Source organism: Culex quinquefasciatus, chromosome 3 (genome assembly GCF_015732765.1).
Source record: "Culex quinquefasciatus strain JHB chromosome 3, VPISU_Cqui_1.0_pri_paternal, whole genome shotgun sequence".
Taxonomy (NCBI): Eukaryota; Metazoa; Arthropoda; class Insecta; order Diptera; family Culicidae; genus Culex; species Culex quinquefasciatus.
The window spans coordinates 67,029,351-67,049,743 of NC_051863.1; the positions used below are offsets into that span (position 1 = coordinate 67,029,351).

Consider the following 20,393-nt stretch of genomic DNA (forward strand, 5'->3'; position numbering starts at 1 on the left):
GATAAAACTGTAAATTTAGAAAAAGATAGTAATTTGGACTATTTGGTAAGAAAGTCTGTCAAAAATCAATAAAAATTGTTGAATATACGTAAACACATCTGTTATCAATTATAAAACTGTTTATTTCATTGATATAAACGGGGAAACTCATTTTTAGTGTTCCAAAACATGTTTTTTTTTAGAAAAAGTCACATATTTCTGCGCGCCCAAAAAAAAGATGTTCATTATTTTAAAGCAAAAAAATTTTCTCGTCTTTTGCATCCAGTTTCATTAAGATTGATGCAGGGAACCATGAGAAATAAGCAATTTTGTTCTTCAATCCAGCAGAAAGAAATACGATTTTTGGCAAGTAACCTCATTTTGGCGCCACCTACATTTGAAACACAGTCGCGCTGCAAAACCTCAATTATCTCTCATCTATTTTGCATGATTTTTCGCAACGAACATGAGGCAAGAGGTTTTATTTAATTAAATTATGCGCTAGTCTAATCATGCGCCTTTTGAAAAAGATTTATTGAACAACATCAGCTTATTTCAAAAGTTGTTCTGGAGTTCCGATCGCCACGCAATGCTGCTTTGTTTAGTTAAATTATGCGCTAGTCTAATCATAGGCCTTTTTGAAAAAGATTTATTGAACAACATCAGCTTATTTCAAAAGTTATTCTGGAATTCCAATCGCCACGCAATGCTGCTTTGTTTACGTTTGAATCTGTCATTTTCCATCCTTCGTTAACTTGCATGCAAGTGTTCCTTATTCCGGAAAGTCGATTTTGGGGTTGTGTCTAAGCTAAATGAAGTAACGCAAGCCACGAGCATCGAGTTGGTTCGATGCTCGTGCTCTCGATGTCGTTGCACAATCCATGAAAATCCAGCCTTAAAAACTGTTTTTTAAAACGCTATACATTTTTCTAGAACTAGTCATGTTGAAAAAACTACAAAAACTCATATTAAAAACTCCACCTATGTGGTTGATGCTTACCACATTCTTTACCAACATTGGATAATATGATGGGTTTTGGATTCACAGATCTAGCATAAAAAGTACATAAATTTCACTTCAGTGCTCATAACTCGCGACAGGATTGCCAAATCTTCAACATTTTGAACTCGTTGCATCCGTCCTAAAAAAAATACGTAAATTTCCAGATCTTAAAAAAAAAACAATAACAATCTATGAGACTCCCAACTGGATTGAATGAATCCTCCCGAGCTAAAATCGGACCAGTCTGTGCTGAGCGAACTTGGCAATAGTTTTGACTTCCAGAATTAATCATGCTTGAAAAATTGCAAAAACTTCCAGAAATGTGATCTTTTGGATGTTGAAAAGAATGCAAAATCCCATAGATATTTTATTTGCAAAACATTTTTTTTTTATTTTTGCTCATTTAAAATCATTTTCTTAAACAATTCAAATAACTTTTCATTTATGAATAGGGCAAAATTTATAAACATTTTTTTTCGAATAACCATTGTTTCTATAACAGATTGTGTTTGGAAAAATATAAAACTATGTAATTTAAACGATTTTATTTTAAATCCCACTTTTTTTCAAGAGCTGCGTATTTCAATTACAAAAAAAATGGTACCCAGACATGTATAGGTCATCGCGCGTGGCGCGTCGAAAAACTCAGTTTTTATTTTCAAAAAATCGTATCTCAGAGTATTGAAAACATAACTTCACCATTTTTTGATAACTTATGTGAAATTTTCCGAGGAATCCAATAAAAACATTTTCAGACATAAGCTCTTTGGTTCCGAGCACTTCAAAACAGCATTTTAAGTTTACATACGACATTTTCAAATATTTAGCTAGATTTTTGAAACTTCTTACTATTTTTCCCAAATAGCCAAACTAATCACCTTTCTTTTGCATCTAGGACAGCTAAAATTGGAAGAAATGGCGCGGAGCTATGATTTTTTGAAAAAAGTGGTTTTTGCCAAAATCGACGAAAATTTCCTTTTTTTTTGGACCACTCTAACACGGCGTAGGTCACCCTAACAGCCAAACAAAACATACTGGTCTAATTATTTCGGCCAAGGAACCCTCAGAAAAATTTTGAGCCCGATCGGAGAACTTTTTTTCGAATCATGCTGTTTTCGTGGGGAATTGCTGTATAGCCAAAGGTTATGATAGGAAGAGGTAGAATTAGCCTAATTCTATCAAAAACAAACATAAACTTAACCAGATAAATGCAAATATAATATTAAAAATCAAACAAGATAAATATAAAACAAGAGAAGTTAAACTTTTCGTAGAGCAGAAGTTGCTTAGATGACCTCCTGAACAAGGGAAAAACAACATTACATTGTACTAGAGTTTTTTTAAGGTCCTACAAACTATTGTCTTTCATATGTTAACAGGACCTATTAAAAAAACTTTAGAGCAATTCCAGCTCAAATCAGGAATTTTTCTGGTACTTTTGTACTCGACCCTCTCCGATTTCAATGAAACTTTGTAGACATGTTATCCTAGGCCTATATAAGCCATTTTTGTGTATATGGAGCCAATTGCAGTCGAAAATGACATTTGAGAAGGGCGTAATTTTTTTAGATATTTTTGTATTCTGTAATTTAAAAATGACTGTATCTCGAAGACGTTGCATCGTACCAAAAAGTAGTCAAAACAAACTTGTACGAAATTGGAAAGGCTTTCTGAAAAAAATACACTGAAAGAAAAATACACGTCACTTCTATGGGATTTTTCAATTTTTATGATTAAAAGTTAAATTTTAAGGTAAAGTCACGATTTTTTTTCATTCAAAATTTTTGAGGAAATAGCCAAAAATATTACAAAAAGACTCACGAAAAATGCAGGTTGGTATGTCTGTCCTAAAAAAATACAAAAATCATTTACTAAAACTTATTTTTTGAACAGTGGTCTAAACGTCAAAATTTAAAAAAAAACCAATAGTGGAAATCGATTTTCCAGACAATTTTACATAAAAGTCTCCATATTGACCATTGCCCTAAGTCTTATCCTTGCGAATTTACAGCGGTTTTAAAAATGAAAATCTCAAAAACTGCTTTTTTGGTGGTTTTTGGCATTTTTTATATGACAGACTTGATTTTTCAGTCTCGAAAATATTTTTACAGGAAAGCTCGTCCAATTTCCCATAAGTTTGCCTTTGACAGCTTTTCAATTGGATGCATGGGCTTACAGATATAAGCTTAATTACATTACTCATAACTGAAAACAGAATATTTTTTTCAGTGTGGTAGAAATCTGGATAGTAAATCATCTTACGTAAATATTAAAACAAGTCAAATTGAAAAGCTGTCAAAGGCAAACTGATGGGAAATTGGACGAGCTTTCCGGTAAAAATATTTTTGAGTGTGAAAAATCTAGTCTGTCATATAGAAAATGCCAAAAACCACTAAAAAACCTTTTTTTTTCGACATTTTTATTTTTAAAACCACTGTAACTTCGCAAGGATTGGACTTAGGACAATGGTCAATATGAAGACTTTTATGTAAAATTGTCTGAAGAATCGATTGTCACTATCGGTTTTTGAAAGTTTTGACGTTTAGATCACTTTTCAAAAAACAGGTTTAGTAAATGATTTTTGTGTTTTTTTAGGACAGACATACTATCCTGCATTTTTCGTGAATCTTTTTGTAACATTTTTGGCTATTTCCTCAAAAAGTTTGAACGAAAAAAAATCGTGACTTCACCTTAAAATTTAACTTTTAATCATAAAAATTGAAAAATCCCATAGAAGTGACGTTTATTTTTCATTCAGTGTATTTTTTTCAGAAAGCCCGTCCAATTTCCTACAAGTTTGTCTTTGACCACTTTTTGGTACGATGCAACGGCTTCGAGATACAGTCATTTTTAAATTACAGAATACAAAAATATCTAAAAAATTTACGCCCTTCTCAAATGTCATTTTCGGGTGCAATTGGCTCCATATACACAAAAATGGCTTATATAGGCCTAGGATAACATGTCTACAAAGTTTCATTGAAATCGGAGAGGGTCGGGTACAAATGTAGATTTGATATCCGTATGGTCTTGAAAATCGTATAAATCGATAATCGTATCGTAAAGAAAATGTTATTAAGAGGCAGTATTTGTAAATATTGCTCGGTTTGTTCTAGAGGTCGTATCGAGGTGCTCCGATTTGGATGAAACTTTCAGCATTTGTTTGTCTATGTATGAGATGAACTCATGTCAAATATGAGCCCTCTACGACAAAGGGAAGTGGGGTAAAACGGGCTTTGAAGTTTGAGGTCAAAAAAACATAAAAAATCTTAAAATTGCTCGCATTTCCGTAAAACTTCATCAATTCCAACTCTCTTAGATGCATTCGAAAGGTCTTTTGAAGTACTTCAAAATGTGCCATAGACATCCAGGATTGGTTTGACTTTTTCTCTTAGCTTTTGCAAATTACTGTCAAAAATGGATTTTTTTAAACCTTAATATCTTTTTCCAACAGCCTCCAACACCCATACTCCTATAGGTCAAAAGATAGGCAAATTCATGGACTATAAGCCTATGGTATTAACTTTTTGGCCAATCGCAGTTTTTCTCATAGTTTTTCGATTTTTCTACAACAAACAATTTACAGCGTTAGTTTTTACCCTGCTGGCCTCCATAGCGGCACTTTTTGGTTTCAATTTTGTCATATTCGGAATTCTCGGACAATTTTTTTCAATTTTATTGGAATTGCAATTTTGATTTAAAAAATAATTAAATAAAACATTTTAGAAAAAAAATAGATTTTATTTACCCTATGATCAATACGTCAAATGCTGTATCAAGTAAGCGAAAACCTGTTTTACCCCGAACCCAACAAATTGTTAAAAAATATTTTGATTCATTCTAAATGGCAATTTATCCAATCAAATTTACAACTCCAATACTTCTAATTTACGTGAAATTGTCCGAGAATTCCGAATATGACAAAATTGAGACCAACAAGTGCCGCTATGGAGGCCTACAGGGCAAAAACTAACGTTGTAAAATGTTTGTTGTAGAAAAATCGAAAAACTATGAGAAAAACTGCGATTGGCCAAAAAGTTAATACCATAGGCTTATAGTCCATGAATTTGCCTATCTTTTGACCTATGGGAGTATGGGTGTTGGAGGCTGTTGGAAAAAGATATTAAGGTTTAAAAAAATCCATTTTTGACAGTAATTTGCAAAAGCTAAGAGAAAAAGTCAAACAAATCCTGGATGTCTATGGCACATTTTGAAGTGCTTCAAAAGACCTTTCGAATGCATCAAAGAGAGTTGGAATTGATGAAGTTTTACGGAAATGCGAGCAATTTTAAGATTTTTTATGTTTTTTTTTTTACCTCAAACTTCGAAGCCCGTTTTACCCCACTTCCCTTTGTCGTAGAGGGCTCATATTTGGCATGAGCTCATCTCATACATAGACAAACAAACGCTGAAAGTTTCATCCAAATCGGAGCACCTCGATACGACCTGTTACACATTGGTGAAAAACTCGCTCTTAATGTTTTTTTTCATATCGTTTTTTTTCAATTTTTTTGTGAATAAAAATTCAATGGAAAATGGTAAAATTGGCTAATCTTGGAGAGAATTGCTTATTTGTTTATCAAATCTGAAAGTCATGAAATCTTAAATTTAGACGTTTTTTTTTAATTTTTTAAATTTTTTTTTTATTTTTTTTTTTTCAATGAAGGTTTACATTTTTTATTTTATACACTTTTTGTGTTGGGACCGTGGAAACTTCTTCCGAAATTCTTAATAAAAATCAGGAATTCTGATAATCTTCAAACACCATCATAAAAGTGTTCAAAGTCACCCCACGTTACAATTTCCATCGCTACCATCGCTCTTTAAGTCATTTTTCTGGTTGGGAACCGGCAGCAGCATGGTCATCAACTGCAAACTTCGAAAAACAACACGCCGCCACCGCTAGCGTTGGAAGATTCCCGCGTGTTACGTCAACCCTCCGGTGGCAGGTGCAGGTGGACTTTTAAATTGCATACCTCCACATTCTTGTTCTGTTTCTGCTTTGTGGAAGCAACCTGTTTGCGGTTTAAAGGCGAGCAGGTTTGAAAAAGAAGAGAGAAGATGGGCAGCATGTGAAGGGAATTCGAGTGGAGGACTTTAAATTGATAATTGAATTTTGTTTTTTTAGGTTTTTGGTTTTTAGGTCTCGAAACGATCTTTTTTTTTATTTGTGAAATGATTAATCATTTTACGAATTACGAATCCGTAGTAGACAACTTAATTCAATATCAAAGTTAGTGATATTGACAGCCGTTACGAACTGTTTTCAACTTGAATTCCCACCTTCAATGATATTTCAATTCCACCCTCGTTCAAGTTCTGTCGAATAGATTCAACGACGCCCGTCAGTTGTTTGAACTTTCATGATGATGGTTGATTTTCTAGCAGGGTGAGTTAACCGAAATATTCTGCGAAGTTAAGCAACTTATGCTGTCATTGTTCAAAGAGTGGCTTAGATTATTTCATTGAACTCAATCAATTAGTTCCACTTCGTGGCATTGTAGCTTGGATGGCACTCCGACGTTGTTTTGTTGATTGGTTGTAGGTAAACCGTTAGTTGTAACGAGTTTCGGGGTTAGAGCACATGTTGATCTGCTTCAAACATCATTATCGGATGTTCACAAAAGAATTGAAAGCGGGTCTGTACCACCCAGATTTCGGAAGCCTTTCTAAAGGTTTATAGGTTACCAAGTAGGAAAATTTCTCCGCGAACCGATTTGGCAACAACATCGTCTAAATTGGGCTTGAAATACTTTCTACAGCCCAGTACAACCTTTGTACTGGAGTCGGCGTGCGAATCTGCCAACTATTTTCGCTTCATTATTTCTGCAAACCACAACACAGCACACAACGATGCTCATCAAACTTCGCGAAGGTATCCTACAACCGACGACGACCGTAACTAATTCAATTAAACTTGAAACATCTTGGCTCGTGGTTGCGGACTGTTGCTGACTTCAACGTTGAAAAGTGGATACTTCCGGATGGTTGTTAGGTACGTCATTACCGGGTCCCCCGGGTATTCCGGAATGTCTTGGACGATGGCATGCTATAAGTGTACTTATTAACAATCTTAAGATACCAAAAAAAGTTCTGATGAAACCAACCGACTTCAAAATTCAAATCAACCGGTCAATTTCACCATTTCAGCAAATCCGCTCCAACAGACGACATCGATGCCAAGAGTTGGGGGGGGGAAGCTTTCCATCGAATCAATTTAATTAATGTACCGAGCCAAAGCTGGCGTAAAATTTTCAACTCATTAACCTTGACAGTCGGTAATGAAGAAGCGCTCTTCTCTGCGAGCGTGCGTGATGCTGTTTGGATCGATATTGCTGACCGTTACCTATACACTGTGTGCCGACTGACTGGACGATTGCTGACTGCTGGAGGTCGGATCGGCGGCGGTCTAACCCCGGCTAGTTTGGGCGGATTCATTTGGACGCGGCTGGGTGGGGTGTGGAAGTGGAGTTCATGGTGGTGGCTGAACACCGTGGAGACCTTCATGGTATGTTTGCCGTTACTGAGTTTGGAGAAATAGAGACGAATTGAATTTCTTGTGTGTTGTCTAGAGATTTCGAATGAGTCTATAATTTCATGATAAAGATGGAAATGCTTGAAATCTTTTCAAATCAGAATCGCTATTAGATTTTTTTATTTGTTCTACTTTTTCGAAGGACTGTGCAACCCGCACCTAACAATATTTTTGATAAGGTTCTTTAGCAAAATTTGAATTTTGATTAAAGAGCAATTCCAGCTCAAATCAGGATTTTTTCTAATACTTTTGTACCCGACCCTCTCCAATTTCAATGAAACTTTGTAGACATGTTATCCTAGGCCTATATAAGCCATTTTTGTATATATGGAGCCAATTGTACTCGAAAATGACATTTGAGAAGGGCGTAAATTATTTAGATATTTTTGTTTTCTGTAATTTAAAAATGACTGTATCTCGAAGCCGTTGCATCGCACCAAAAAGTGGTCAAAGACAAACTTGTAGAAAATTGGGGGCTTTCTGAAAAAAATACACTGAAAGAAAAATACACGCCACTTCTATGGGATTTTTAAATTGTTATGTTTAAATGTTAAATTTTAAGGTGAAGTCACGATTTTTTTTCGTTCAAAATTTTTGAGGAAATAGCCTTAAATGTTACAAAAAGACTCACGAAAAATGCAGGATAGTATGTCTTTCCTAAAAAAAATACAAAAATCATTTACTAAAACTTTTTTTTTTTTTGAAACGTCAAAATTTTCAAAAACCGATGGGGGGAATCGATTCTCCAGACAATTTTACATAAAAGTCTCCATAATCGTAATCCTTGCGAAGTTACAGAGGTTTTAAAAATAAAAATGTTCAAAATTCAGCTTTTTTGGTGGTTTTTGGCATTTTCTTTATGACAGACTTGATTTTTCGTCCAATTTCCCATAAGTTTGCCTTTGACAGCGTTTTCAAAAAATCATATCTCCACGTCATTTCATCCGATTGCAGCAGTCTTAGACGCAAAAGAAAAGGGGGGGGGGTTACATGTTAGGGTACCAAAAGATGCGTATTACAAAAATAACACAATGGTACCCTAACATGCATAGGTCATCGCTGAAATTTTCAAGTTATCGCAGTTTTCGTGAAAAAAGTTGATTTTTTGGCATTTTCCTGATTTTGCGCGTGGCGCGTCGAAAAACTCAGTTTTTATTTTCAAAAAATCATATCTCGGAAACGAACGGTTCGACATCGCCAATTTTTGAAATGCAATGTGAAATTTTCCGAGGAATCCGATAAAAATATTTTCAGACATAAGCTCTTTGGTTCTGACACGGTCAAAACGCCATTTTAAGTTTTCATGCGACTTTTTCAAATGTTAAGCTAGATTTTTGAAACTTCTCACTATTGTTATCAAATAGCCAATGTAGGATGTAGGTCACCTTAATGGCCAAACAAAAAAATACGGGTCTAATTATTTTGGCCAAGGAACCCTCAGAAAAATTTTGAGCCCTATCGGAGAACTTTTTTTCGGTTCAGGCTCTTTTCAAATGGAATTGCTGCATACATACATACAACATAGAGTTATCGGATTAGCTTACAGGATTTCTATCCGTGTAGTGTTCAAAAATGAAAGGTACTTGCACAGCTAAAAAAGTAGTAATCCAGCTGCGTGTAAAAGGCCTGGGTGTAAAATAAATATTGCATTATTTTATGTAATTTTATGTGATTTTACACCCTGAAATATGTAGCCCATCAGTATGGGAAACCTACATGACCGAAATGTCGAGCTCATATATGCATTTATCCTTACAGCTTTTCATCGGTCTGATGGCCGAGTGGGCTAAGGCGCCAGCCCTTACTGTTGGTGCTGGGTTTGAATAACGTCGGTTGCAACTTTTTTTCTGTGTTTGCAAAAATTGTACATACAGTGTGTAATATTAAGTGTTTATTTTGACGAATGTGATGTGCATGCTTTTGCATGCGATTTTACCATCGAATTTTTTGCTGTGTGGGTAATTCTCTACCAACTCACACGAAATCGGGAAAAGTTGCCCCGACCCCTCTTCGATTTGCGTGAAACTTTGTCCTAAGGGGTAACTTTTGTCCCTGATCACGAATCCGAGGTCCGTTTTTTGATATCTCGTGACGGAGGGGCGGTACGACCCCTTCCATTTTTGAACATGCGAAAAAAGAGTAGTTATTCAATAATTTGCAGCCTAAAACGGTGATGAGATAGAAATTTGGTGTCAAAGGGACTTTTATGTAAAATTAGACGCCCGATTTGATGGCGTACTCAGAATTCCGAAAAAAACGTATTTTTCATCGAAAAAACACTAAAAAAGTACACACTACAAGTTATCGTATCCAATAAAGCAACAAATTACAATTACAATTTAAAAATTCTCCCATTTTCCGTTACTCGAGTGTACAAATTTTTGGAACATGTCATTTTATGGGAAATTTAATGTACTTTTCGAATCTACAGAGCAGACAATTACAAAAATTTTGATATATAGACATAAGGGGTTTGCTTATAAACATCACGAGTTATTGCGATTTTACGAAAAAAAGTTTTGAAAAAGTTACTTTTTGCGTTTCTCTTTGTTTCGTCGTCCGTATCTGTCGCGGGTGACCATGAACGGCCATGATCGACGATGACCAACTTTTTCAAAACTTTTTTTCGTAAAATCGCAATAACTCGTGATTTTTATAAGCAAACCCCTTATGTCTATATATCAACATTTTTGTAATTGTCTGCTCTGCAATTTTGTAGAACATTGTTATACTCTAAAAAATAACATTGCAAAGTTAGAAAAAACACGAAATTTTAAAATGAAAAATTTTGTTCTAAATGAAAAAATGACCTTTCTGGGTCAATGTAGATTCGAAAAGTACATTAAATTTCCCATAAAATGACATGTTCCAAAATTTTTTACAGTCGAGTAACGGAAAATGGGAGAATTTTTAAAACTTTTTTAGTGTTTTTATCGATGAAAAATACATTTTTTCGGAATTCTGAGTACGCCATCAAATCGGGCGTCTAATTTTACATAAAAGTCCTTTTGACACCGAATTTCTATCTCATCACCGTTTCAGGCTGCAAATTATTGAAAAAACACCTCTTTTTTCGCATGTTCAAAAATGGAAGGGATCGTACCGCCCCTCCATCACGAGATATCAAAAACCGGACCTCGGATTCGTGATCACGGACAAAAGTTACCCCTTAGGACAAAGTTTCACGCAAATCGAATAGGGGTCGGGGCAACTTTTCCCGATTTCGTGTGAGTTGGTAGAGAATTACCCCGATGAAAATTTATATTTTAATGCCCTGAAAACAATTTTTAAATAATATTTAATGTGGACTCATACCAAACCTTGACATTTTAGCCAATTTTCATGTATGTAACCCCTTAAATATTTTCATGGAATGTTTTCATAAGGAAACGGCTCTTTGATGAGGATACAGTCCAGACTCAATTATCCGAAGGCCTTAGAAAAATTTCACTTCGGATAACCGAATCAGGAAAAAATGTTTTCCTTGTTCCATTTTGGATTGTCAAGCTTAAGTGTGACCTCAAAAGTGAATTAAAGTGATTTAGATTTTTTAGATTCAAGATAGCGACCATAATGGCGGTGATTAAATCTTGAGAAAATGCGTTTGGTAGTTTAATAGGTAATCAACCATTCACATTTAAAAATAAGGTCTCAGAATCTTGAATTTGATGTCAAAAAACAAGAAAAAAATTGTTAGCCATGGTTCTATTATCCAAAGCCCCATACACACATTCGGATAATCGGGGTTTCGGACAATCGAGTCTGGACTGTATAGCTACGGATGTGCAAAAAAATGTCGAAAGACATAAAGTCGAATAGAGGTCGAATGGAAAAAAGTCGAAAGGACAAAAGGTTAAATATGGAAAAAGTAAAACATAAATATGTAATATTTTTTTGGAATTTTCTAGCATGCAGAAACAGACTTCTAAATATTTTTTGTAAAATTTATTTTCTTACAAACAAATCCTTATTTTTGTGAGTTTTTTCATTCTTCATTATGAGCAGTTTCTTTTAAAGATAATGTCTGACTTTTAAAAATATTTAGTAATTTACTATTTCTATTTTTTAACAAACTATTCGTATTTAAAATTTTTGTGACTTTTTCCATTCATCCATCTAAAAGCTTCTGAAATCGAAATGAAAATGGAAAGCAAATATAGATTTACATAAACAATCGAGAAAAATCTAAATTAACGTGATTAAAAATATATGAAACAAAAACCCTAATAATCATGAGCTCAAGCTTGAGCTAACGAGGCCACAAAAAAAATACCAAATCAATAGAAGGATAAATGTTTAAGAAATGTTTAAATTATATGTAATTTTAAACTTTTTACTCTAACCATTAAATATAATAAAAATAAAATTACAACGCTCTTACCTTTCTTCAGATATTCTCGCTTCTGCCAGCAAATCCCCGGCTAATTATCCTTCAATCACAAAACAATCACCACGATCAGGTGAAGTCAGCATTAGTACACTTTAGTGCCGGCCACTACCGCCACCTTCCTTCCTCAAATCGTAGTAGGCTCTAACGACTTTCGGCGCACTCCACGTGGCAGACCACTCACAAACACACACACTTCACTCACTTTTCCTTAAACGATTCGACCGTTATTGAAACTACTGCACTCTAAAGTGCACTCTGTGGTCGCACTATACTTTGTTTTCCTCTGTTATTTTCTTCTTTTTGGCTTCTTTGGTTGTTTCAGCGACTAATGATGATGATTTTCTCCTTCACCGCTCATATTTGTCGGACACGAATTTGGTGGTCACTTCTTCGATGAACACATCATCTTCGGAAATTCTTCAACTTTTTTTTCCACTCGTTCTTCCCAGGTGTCAAAGACTCACTCACTGCAATGGGTCGAAAATGGCGCCACGTTAGGCCGAAAATGGGATCATCATCGCCAATTTCTTCTTCTTCTACTCTTCACAGCAGAACCAGAAAGCAACGGTGAAAATGGCATAAATGGCCACCGCGCTCAGAAGGGCAAACGCCAAGATCACGCAAAACAGCTTCTGGTGCTCCATGGCGCGGCGGGTCGGATCGTTGGATCTCCGACGAAGCTGTGCCGTTGTTGTTGAGACCGTCGAAGGCCGGTCGTAATTAGCCCGGGGACTGTCGAAAGATTTCACGCCCGGCTCATTTGTGGTTGGTTATTTCGCGCAAAAAAAAAACTGTCTTTCCTTCAAAAGTTACCAGTTTTCCCAAACTATTCAATGGAAATTTTGCGGGGGGGGGGGGGCTTTTCCCGGCAGGTGGACGACCCACTTCTCAACGAAAACAGACGGGTGGGTGCTTCGCGGCAGAACTTCACCAGGGAACTGAACGAACCTCTGGGGGTTGTTATCATTTTGTGAGGTAGTTGTGTACCTCCTTCTTCCGACTCCGGAGGTTTCTTGCCAACGACCGGCAACCACTCCTCCCTCAACGGAAGTGTTGTCGCGAGTCGCCGGGGGGTGGCAAATGGGGGTTGCGAACCAAAAGTGAGCGAAAATGGCAAAAGTGTCGAATGTTGCTTGAATTTCAATTAAACATATTATTTTTTTTATTCAGATCATTTCGATAACATTATCTAAGCAGGGTAAAAAAAAACTAAGAATGTCTACCAAAAAATCAAGCTACCGTAGATTTGCCAATTAGGGGGATTTGCATCATTTTAAATCATTTACAATCATGTTACGACATTATTAGGGACCTACATAGGGAAATGAAATGTTCTGAGAAAAATTTCAAACATCCAAAGTAATTCAAATTTAAGGTTGAAAAACTTGTAGTTTTTCTTTCGAGCTGGCACTTTTCTTATACCGAACAAGCACAAACATAACAAAAACTACCAGATTATTATCAACAACAGTTTTACAATACTTGTAATTGTTATAAGTCTCGTTTTTTTGCCAAAACTATTTTAAATTAATTCCAACCTTTTTCTTGCATGATCTTGTTGCTCGGGGTTCCAGATTTGACAGTTCGATTGGAACCCTGAGAGTGACATTTCGCCTCTCCATATAGGCTCTCTAGACAGTATTCCTTCAACCGAGCTTCGAATGTATTTTCTTCGCACTGCATTTTTTTTCCAGCGTAAATGTCTATCTTACACTGCAAAATAAAAGTTTGAGCTTTATCCACTAAAACTAATCCAAATTGTAAAAATACAAATTTAAAACACGATAAAAATTTACGATATGTCAAGATCAATCAAACTCGTGAATTAAATTCATAATTTCATGAATCTATTTCACGATTTCAAAAGTTCTTTTCTTGATTACTTCTTCAAAATGTCTTATGTATACAGCAATTCTCCACGAAAACAGCATGAAAAAAAAACAAAAGTCCTCGGATCGGGCTCAAATTTTTTCTGGGGGTTCCCTGGCCGAAATAATTAGACCAGTATTTTTTGTTTGGCCATTAGGGTGATCTACGGCGTGTTGGGGCGGTCTGAAAAATGGAAATTTTCGTCGATTTTCGCAAAAACCACTTTTTTCGAAAAATCATAACTCCTCGCCATTTTAACTGATTTCAATTGTCTTATACGCAAATGAAAAGTGATAAGTTGGCCTTTTAAAGAAAAATAGTAAGAAGTTTCAAAAATCTAGCCTAACATATTAACAGGGCGTATGAAACTTTAAAATACCGTTTCGACGGTGTCTGGACCAAAGAGCCTATGTCTGGAAATATTTTTATCGGATTCCCCGGACATTTTTACGTAACATACCAAAAAATGAGAGGAGTTCATTAACAGGATTCCGAGATATGATTTTTTTTAAATAAAATCCGTGTTTTTTTGACGCGCCGCGTGCAAAAACCGGAGAATGACGAAATTGGCAAAAAATCAACTTTTTTTACTAAAACTGCGATAACTTCAAAATTTCAGCAAGTACCTATACATGTCTGGGTACAAAAGTTGCGAAAATTTTGGTACCCAAACATTTAATTTCGTGACAATGTTGAAGATCGTTGAGCATGTGTCGTATTATTTCTACCCGTGAAGACTTTACCTAAAATCTTGGAAGAGTTTTTAAAATGCCGTAAGAGCCATAATAGTGACCTCCGACACTATTTTTCGTTTTTCTCTAAATTGTTTTTAAATTTCATTTATTTATAGTCATTGTGATGCATGGCGGCATGAAAGTATATCAGCATCTGCATGAAATCTGTCCTCATGTATTTTTTTGCGATATAGGGGTATGACATTTTTGCCCGTTACCGACAATTATCGACATTACCGACGGCTGATTGATTGTATTGGAGAAAAAAATCTATACATAACGAGGATTGAACCATCAACTTCTTGGTTATTGGTCAGACACGCTACCACCGCGCCGTGGACGCTTGATGAATTGAGAGGGACAGAGCACCAATAAAATCTTCTCTCTGGACAGAAGACGACATGTTTACACGCGGGCAAAAATGAGCTATGAGCTTGCTGCAGTATTTGTAACATTTTCTGCAGCAAATCCACTGTTGCAGATTTTGATATACAGTTGACTCTCTGGTTGTCAATATCCAAGGAACCGTCGAGGAAGAGAATCATCAGTTTACAGAACGATGCAAAATGAAGACTCGATTGAAAATATTTTTTTCTTGATACCCAGCTATGGGAGAGAATCATGGCAACGTCCATCAAACGAAAACAAACTAATGTCAAACACCCTTCGTTTCGCCAAGAAAAATGTCTATGCAAGCCATGAGAAAGTGAAATTATTGACAACCGGAAGAGATTTTTAAAGCAAACATAATCCAAGGGACCGTCGAGGAAGAGATCCTTCAAGCAAGGGAAAATATCGAGGAATGAAGATAATTGAAGTATGCAGATTGAAGGGACTGAAAAATTCATCGATAAATGGAGAATTATTGATATCGAGAAGATCGACAGCCAGAGAGTCGACTGTATATTTTTCCTTTGGGTGTAGATTAACAATCTTAAGCATTTTTCAAATTGGTTTTTCGTAGGTAGGTCGAATACCGAGGCAAAAAAGGCTTTGTTTACCATTGTCTCTTACGTCTTTTTGAAAACTAATCCGAGAAATGGTTATTTCAAGCAAAACAATGCCAAAGGGCCGTTGTGGGTTTGTAAACAAAGAATGTGTCCTGCTAGAGGCTGTTTACATCTGCCATGAAAGGGATACACTCTTTGTTTACAAACCCACAACGGCCCTTTGGCATTGTTTTGCTAGATTTGCTGCCTGACGAATGGAAACCCGCCACAGTGGACCTTCTCTAGACCAATCAGATTTAAATTCTTGTGCATCTCAGCTACATAACATTACACGGTATCACATTCGTCACTTTTGCCATTCAGCAACCGCGCGAACACCCGCGGTTCGCACAGTCTCCAAGGCAACGGGAGCTTATTTTTCGTTTATAAACAAACCCCCGGCACACGGCTTGTCACACGTCGACTCACTGACTGGGGCGCGCTCGACGACCATGCGCACTTGGCGCACTTTCAAACTGCAATTATAAGTTCACACATCCATCAAAACCCAAACAGTCTTTGCTTTGCTTCTCACTATTCGGCTTGTTGTTTTAACGAGTAACAACGGTTAACAGCAATCACCTGACACGGGACGACAAAGACGTCAACAACAACGGTACAGCATTCCGTCACTCAATTGTGCAACGGCTCTTTATCGGCATCTCAAACTGTCAAACTTTCCCAACACTGCACTGCACTGACAGCCAAAGGTGACTTAAGCTAAGAACAAGATTGTCCGTTCGACGCAGTGGTGAACGCAGAACGCTGTGCCAGTTCGATTTTTCCAACAACTGTCAGTCGAACAATCTACAGGGGTTGCTTTGTCCAATGGTGGATGGCTGGCAGGCTATGATGACAGGCGCAAAATTTTGCGTTTGCGTCCAGGTCTGACGGACAATCTTGTTCTTACCTTTACGACCATTGGAACCACACCACCAACGACGCTGATCGATCAAATTTCCGTTCCAACTTCCTCCAACGCAAGGCTTCAGGCTTCGCTTCCGGTCCAATAGGTTCTGAGGTCGTAAATCCTGGTCCGATCCCCTCTCCCTTGGAAGCCCCCTTTACACCTGACAGAACCCCGGCGACGACGAAAGTTGCGTGGAGACAAAACCGGCGATAACGGAAAAAGTCGTTACTTTTTTTTTTGTACCTTCTTGAACAACGTAAACAAAAGCACGAGGGGTCAGCCAACGCGCACTCACGAAAAAAAAGCACCCCGAAGAATGTCCGCACCGGGTTGCAGCTGATAGCGTACTGACGAAGCGACTTTGGCGCTGGCCAGGCCGGGGTGCGCGTCGTAACCTCTCGGATTGCGCGTTGTTTTGGGCTTTTGTTTCGTCGGGGTTTTATTATTCCTTTCTTTCTTTTTGTTTGTTTCTGTTTTCATTACGAGTAGGTGATCTCGCCGAGCAGCATAAAACATGCGGTGCGATCGCGAGGGGAATAAAAGGTGGAAAAAGATCTGCCGAGGATCATGATCGGAAGAACGTAGGAGGAGATCCGTAGTTTTTTTTTTTTTTTTGTAATGTCAGGAGGTCCTCGTGATCGTGCATCTCGCCTCACGTTCATTTTGGGCCAAACTGAGTTGAGGAAGCCAATTTGTGCAGCTTTCAATTCCTCATCATCACTCACAGTTCCCCAAAATTTGTTATTTCGACACACCCTGAAAATTCTTGCAAGTGTGACAGCTGGCCAAAGGGAATTTATTCAGAGGACGTTTTGTCACACATACGTGCCCGACTACTGTAAACATTTTCAATTATAACTCCGTACTCCGGCAACCAAATTTTACCTAACTGCTTTTTGGTTTCCTCATGGTCAACATTAAATTGTTTTTTTTTATTGTTTATTGTTTATTGTTTATTGTTTATTGTTTATTGTTTATTGTTTATTGTTTATTGTTTATTGTTTATTGTTTATTGTTTATTGTTTATTGTTTATTGTTTATTGTTTATTGTTTATTGTTTATTGTTTATTGTTTATTGTTTATTGTTTATTGTTTATTGTTTATTGTTTATTGTTTATTGTTTATTGTTTATTGTTTATTGTTTATTGTTTATTGTTTATTGTTTATTGTTTATTGTTTATTGTTTATTGTTTATTGTTTATTGTTTATTGTTTATTGTTTATTGTTTATTGTTTATTGTTTATTGTTTATTGTTTATTGTTTATTGTTTATTGTTTATTGTTTATTGTTTATTGTTTATTGTTTATTGTTTATTGTTTATTGTTTATTGTTTATTGTTTATTGTTTATTGTTTATTGTTTATTGTTTATTGTTTATTGTTTATTGTTTATTGTTTATTGTTTATTGTTTATTGTTTATTGTTTATTGTTTATTGTTTATTGTTTATTGTTTATTGTTTATTGTTTATTGTTTATTGTTTATTGTTTATTGTTTATTGTTTATTGTTTATTGTTTATTGTTTATTGTTTATTGTTTATTGTTTATTGTTTATTGTTTATTGTTTATTGTTTATTGTTTATTGTTTATTGTTTATTGTTTATTGTTTATTGTTTATTGTTTATTGTTTATTGTTTATTGTTTATTGTTTATTGTTTATTGTTTATTGTTTATTGTTTATTGTTTATTGTTTATTGTTTATTGTTTATTGTTTATTGTTTATTGTTTATTGTTTATTGTTTATTGTTTATTGTTTATTGTTTATTGTTTATTGTTTATTGTTTATTGTTTATTGTTTATTGTTTATTGTTTATTGTTTATTGTTTATTGTTTATTGTTTATTGTTTATTGTTTATTGTTTATTGTTTATTGTTTATTGTTTATTGTTTATTGTTTATTGTTTATTGTTTATTGTTTATTGTTTATTGTTTATTGTTTATTGTTTATTGTTATAGTTAAAGGTTAAAAGTTAAAAGTTAAAAGTTAAAAGTTAAAAGTTAAAAGTTAAAAGTTAAAAGTTAAAAGTTAAAAGTTAAAAGTTAAAAGTTAAAAGTTAAAAGTTAAAAGTTAAAAGTTAAAAGTTAAAAGTTAAAAGTTAAAAGTTAAAAGTTAAAAGTTAAAAGTTAAAAGTTAAAAGTTAAAAGTTAAAAGTTAAAAGTTAAAAGTTAAAAGTTAAAAGTTAAAAGTTAAAAGTTAAAAGTTAAAAGTTAAAAGTTAAAAGTTAAAAGTTAAAAGTTAAAAGTTAAAAGTTAAAAGTTAAAAGTTAAAAGTTAAAAGTTAAAAGTTAAAAGTTAAAAGTTAAAAGTTAAAAGTTAAAAGTTAAAAGTTAAAAGTTAAAAGTTAAAAGTTAAAAGTTAAAAGTTAAAAGTTAAAAGTTAAAAGTTAAAAGTTAAAAGTTAAAAGTTAAAAGTTAAAAGTTAAAAGTTAAAAGTTAAAAGTTAAAAGTTAAAAGTTAAAAGTTAAAAGTTAAAAGTTAAAAGTTAAAAGTTAAAAGTTAAAAGTTAAAAGTTAAAAGTTAAAAGTTAAAAGTTAAAAGTTAAAAGTTAAAAGTTAAAAGTTAAAAGTTAAAAGTTAAAAGTTAAAAGTTAAAAGTTAAAAGTTAAAAGTTAAAAGTTAAAAGTTAAAAGTTAAAAGTTAAAAGTTAAAAGTTAAAAGTTAAAAGTTGAATGTTTAAAGTTGAAAGTTGAAAATTGAAAGTTGAAAGTTGAAAGTTGAAAGTTGAAAGTTGAAAGTTGAAAGTTGAAAGTTGAAAGTTGAAAGTTGAAAGTTGAAAGTTGGAAGTTGAAAGTTGAAAGTTGAAAGTTGAAAGTTGAAAGTTGAAAGTTGAAAGTTGAAAGTTGAAAGTTGAAAGTTGAAAGTTGAAAGTTGAAAGTTGAAAGTTGAAAGTTGAAAGTTGAAAGTTGAAAGTTGAAAGTTGAAAGTTGAAAGTTGAAAGTTGAAAGTTGAAAGTTGAAAGTTGAAAGTTGAATGTTGAAAGTTGAAAGTTGAAAGTTGAAAGTTGAAAGTTGAAAGTTGAAAGTTGAAAGTTGAAAGTTGAAAGTTGAAAGTTGAAAGTTAAAAGTTAAAAGTTAAAAGTTACCAAAGATTAGCAAATTAGAGAGTGGAATTCAGTTGTTATATTAAGCAACAAGGCAAATCCACAACAGCAATTTAAATTCTCTTTCTCTCGCGATCCACGCTGTTCCCTTGCTTTTGCGAGCCTATCTTTTCCACATTTATGGATCCACCACCATCAGCATTACTTTTTGCGTTATGTTTCTTTTGTTCTCTCACACATAATTTTCACGGTGAGTCTCTCTCTCTCTCTCAGCGTTTATTTTCTTTGGAAATGTTTCCTTCAAGAGTTTTTTCCCTCACATTTTCCTCTCTCTTCTCTTCAATTTGCTCTCAAGCCGAAGTTAAGCCGAACACAGTCGTGCGCCAATCCGACAATGGCTTAAGCCCAAACAATGCTGCAACAACAGCACCAACAATGGAGTTCTTTCTTCTGGACCGGGCCAATTTTCCCATGCATTTGTGTTGTGCTACAATTTCCCTCGGCAGTTGCTGTTTATTTTACTTTTATGAGATTTTCATTATTATTTTAATTATGCCGGTCGGTGATCCAACGCCGAACGCCACGTGAATCGAGCGAGGGTCTCAACTTTGGCAGCTTTTCTCAACCTCTCCCAAGTCTTGAGCGGACTGTTGGGGCTGATAATTGCCGTTGAAGTCACCACCCCTTCTTGAGCTTAGCTTGGTTAGAACTTCCGTGCCTCCTGGAGGTCATAGTCCGTCGCGAGAACTTTTTTGGGGGTCGTCGCACAGATCGCCGTTGATTTACTGTTGATTTGGTCACGTTGTGTTCGTAAAGTCGAGAACCCATGTTTTGGCATGTTGGTTCGGCGGGGTTCATTAGTGTTTGCCCCCTTCCGTGATTTCATCTAATCACGTTGATCGGTGGTGGTGGTGAATTAAGACGTTACAATGTTGTCGTACAAGTTTTGT

At 35.1% G+C, this 20,393-nt stretch overlaps 1 protein-coding gene across 1 annotated transcript in view; it reads right to left on the minus strand.

The window, feature by feature from the left end:
- Positions 1-16,703, minus strand: part of LOC6032521 — a 290,364-nt gene extending 273,661 nt beyond the window's left edge. Inside the window, exons 1-2 of the mRNA XM_038260848.1 lie at positions 16,653-16,703; positions 11,899-12,370 (exon numbers count right to left, since the gene is read on the minus strand). The gene's annotated coding sequence lies outside the window, so the exon portion shown is untranslated. The remainder of the gene's footprint in view (positions 1-11,898; positions 12,371-16,652) is intronic.
- Between the last annotated feature and the right edge of the window lie 3,690 nt (positions 16,704-20,393).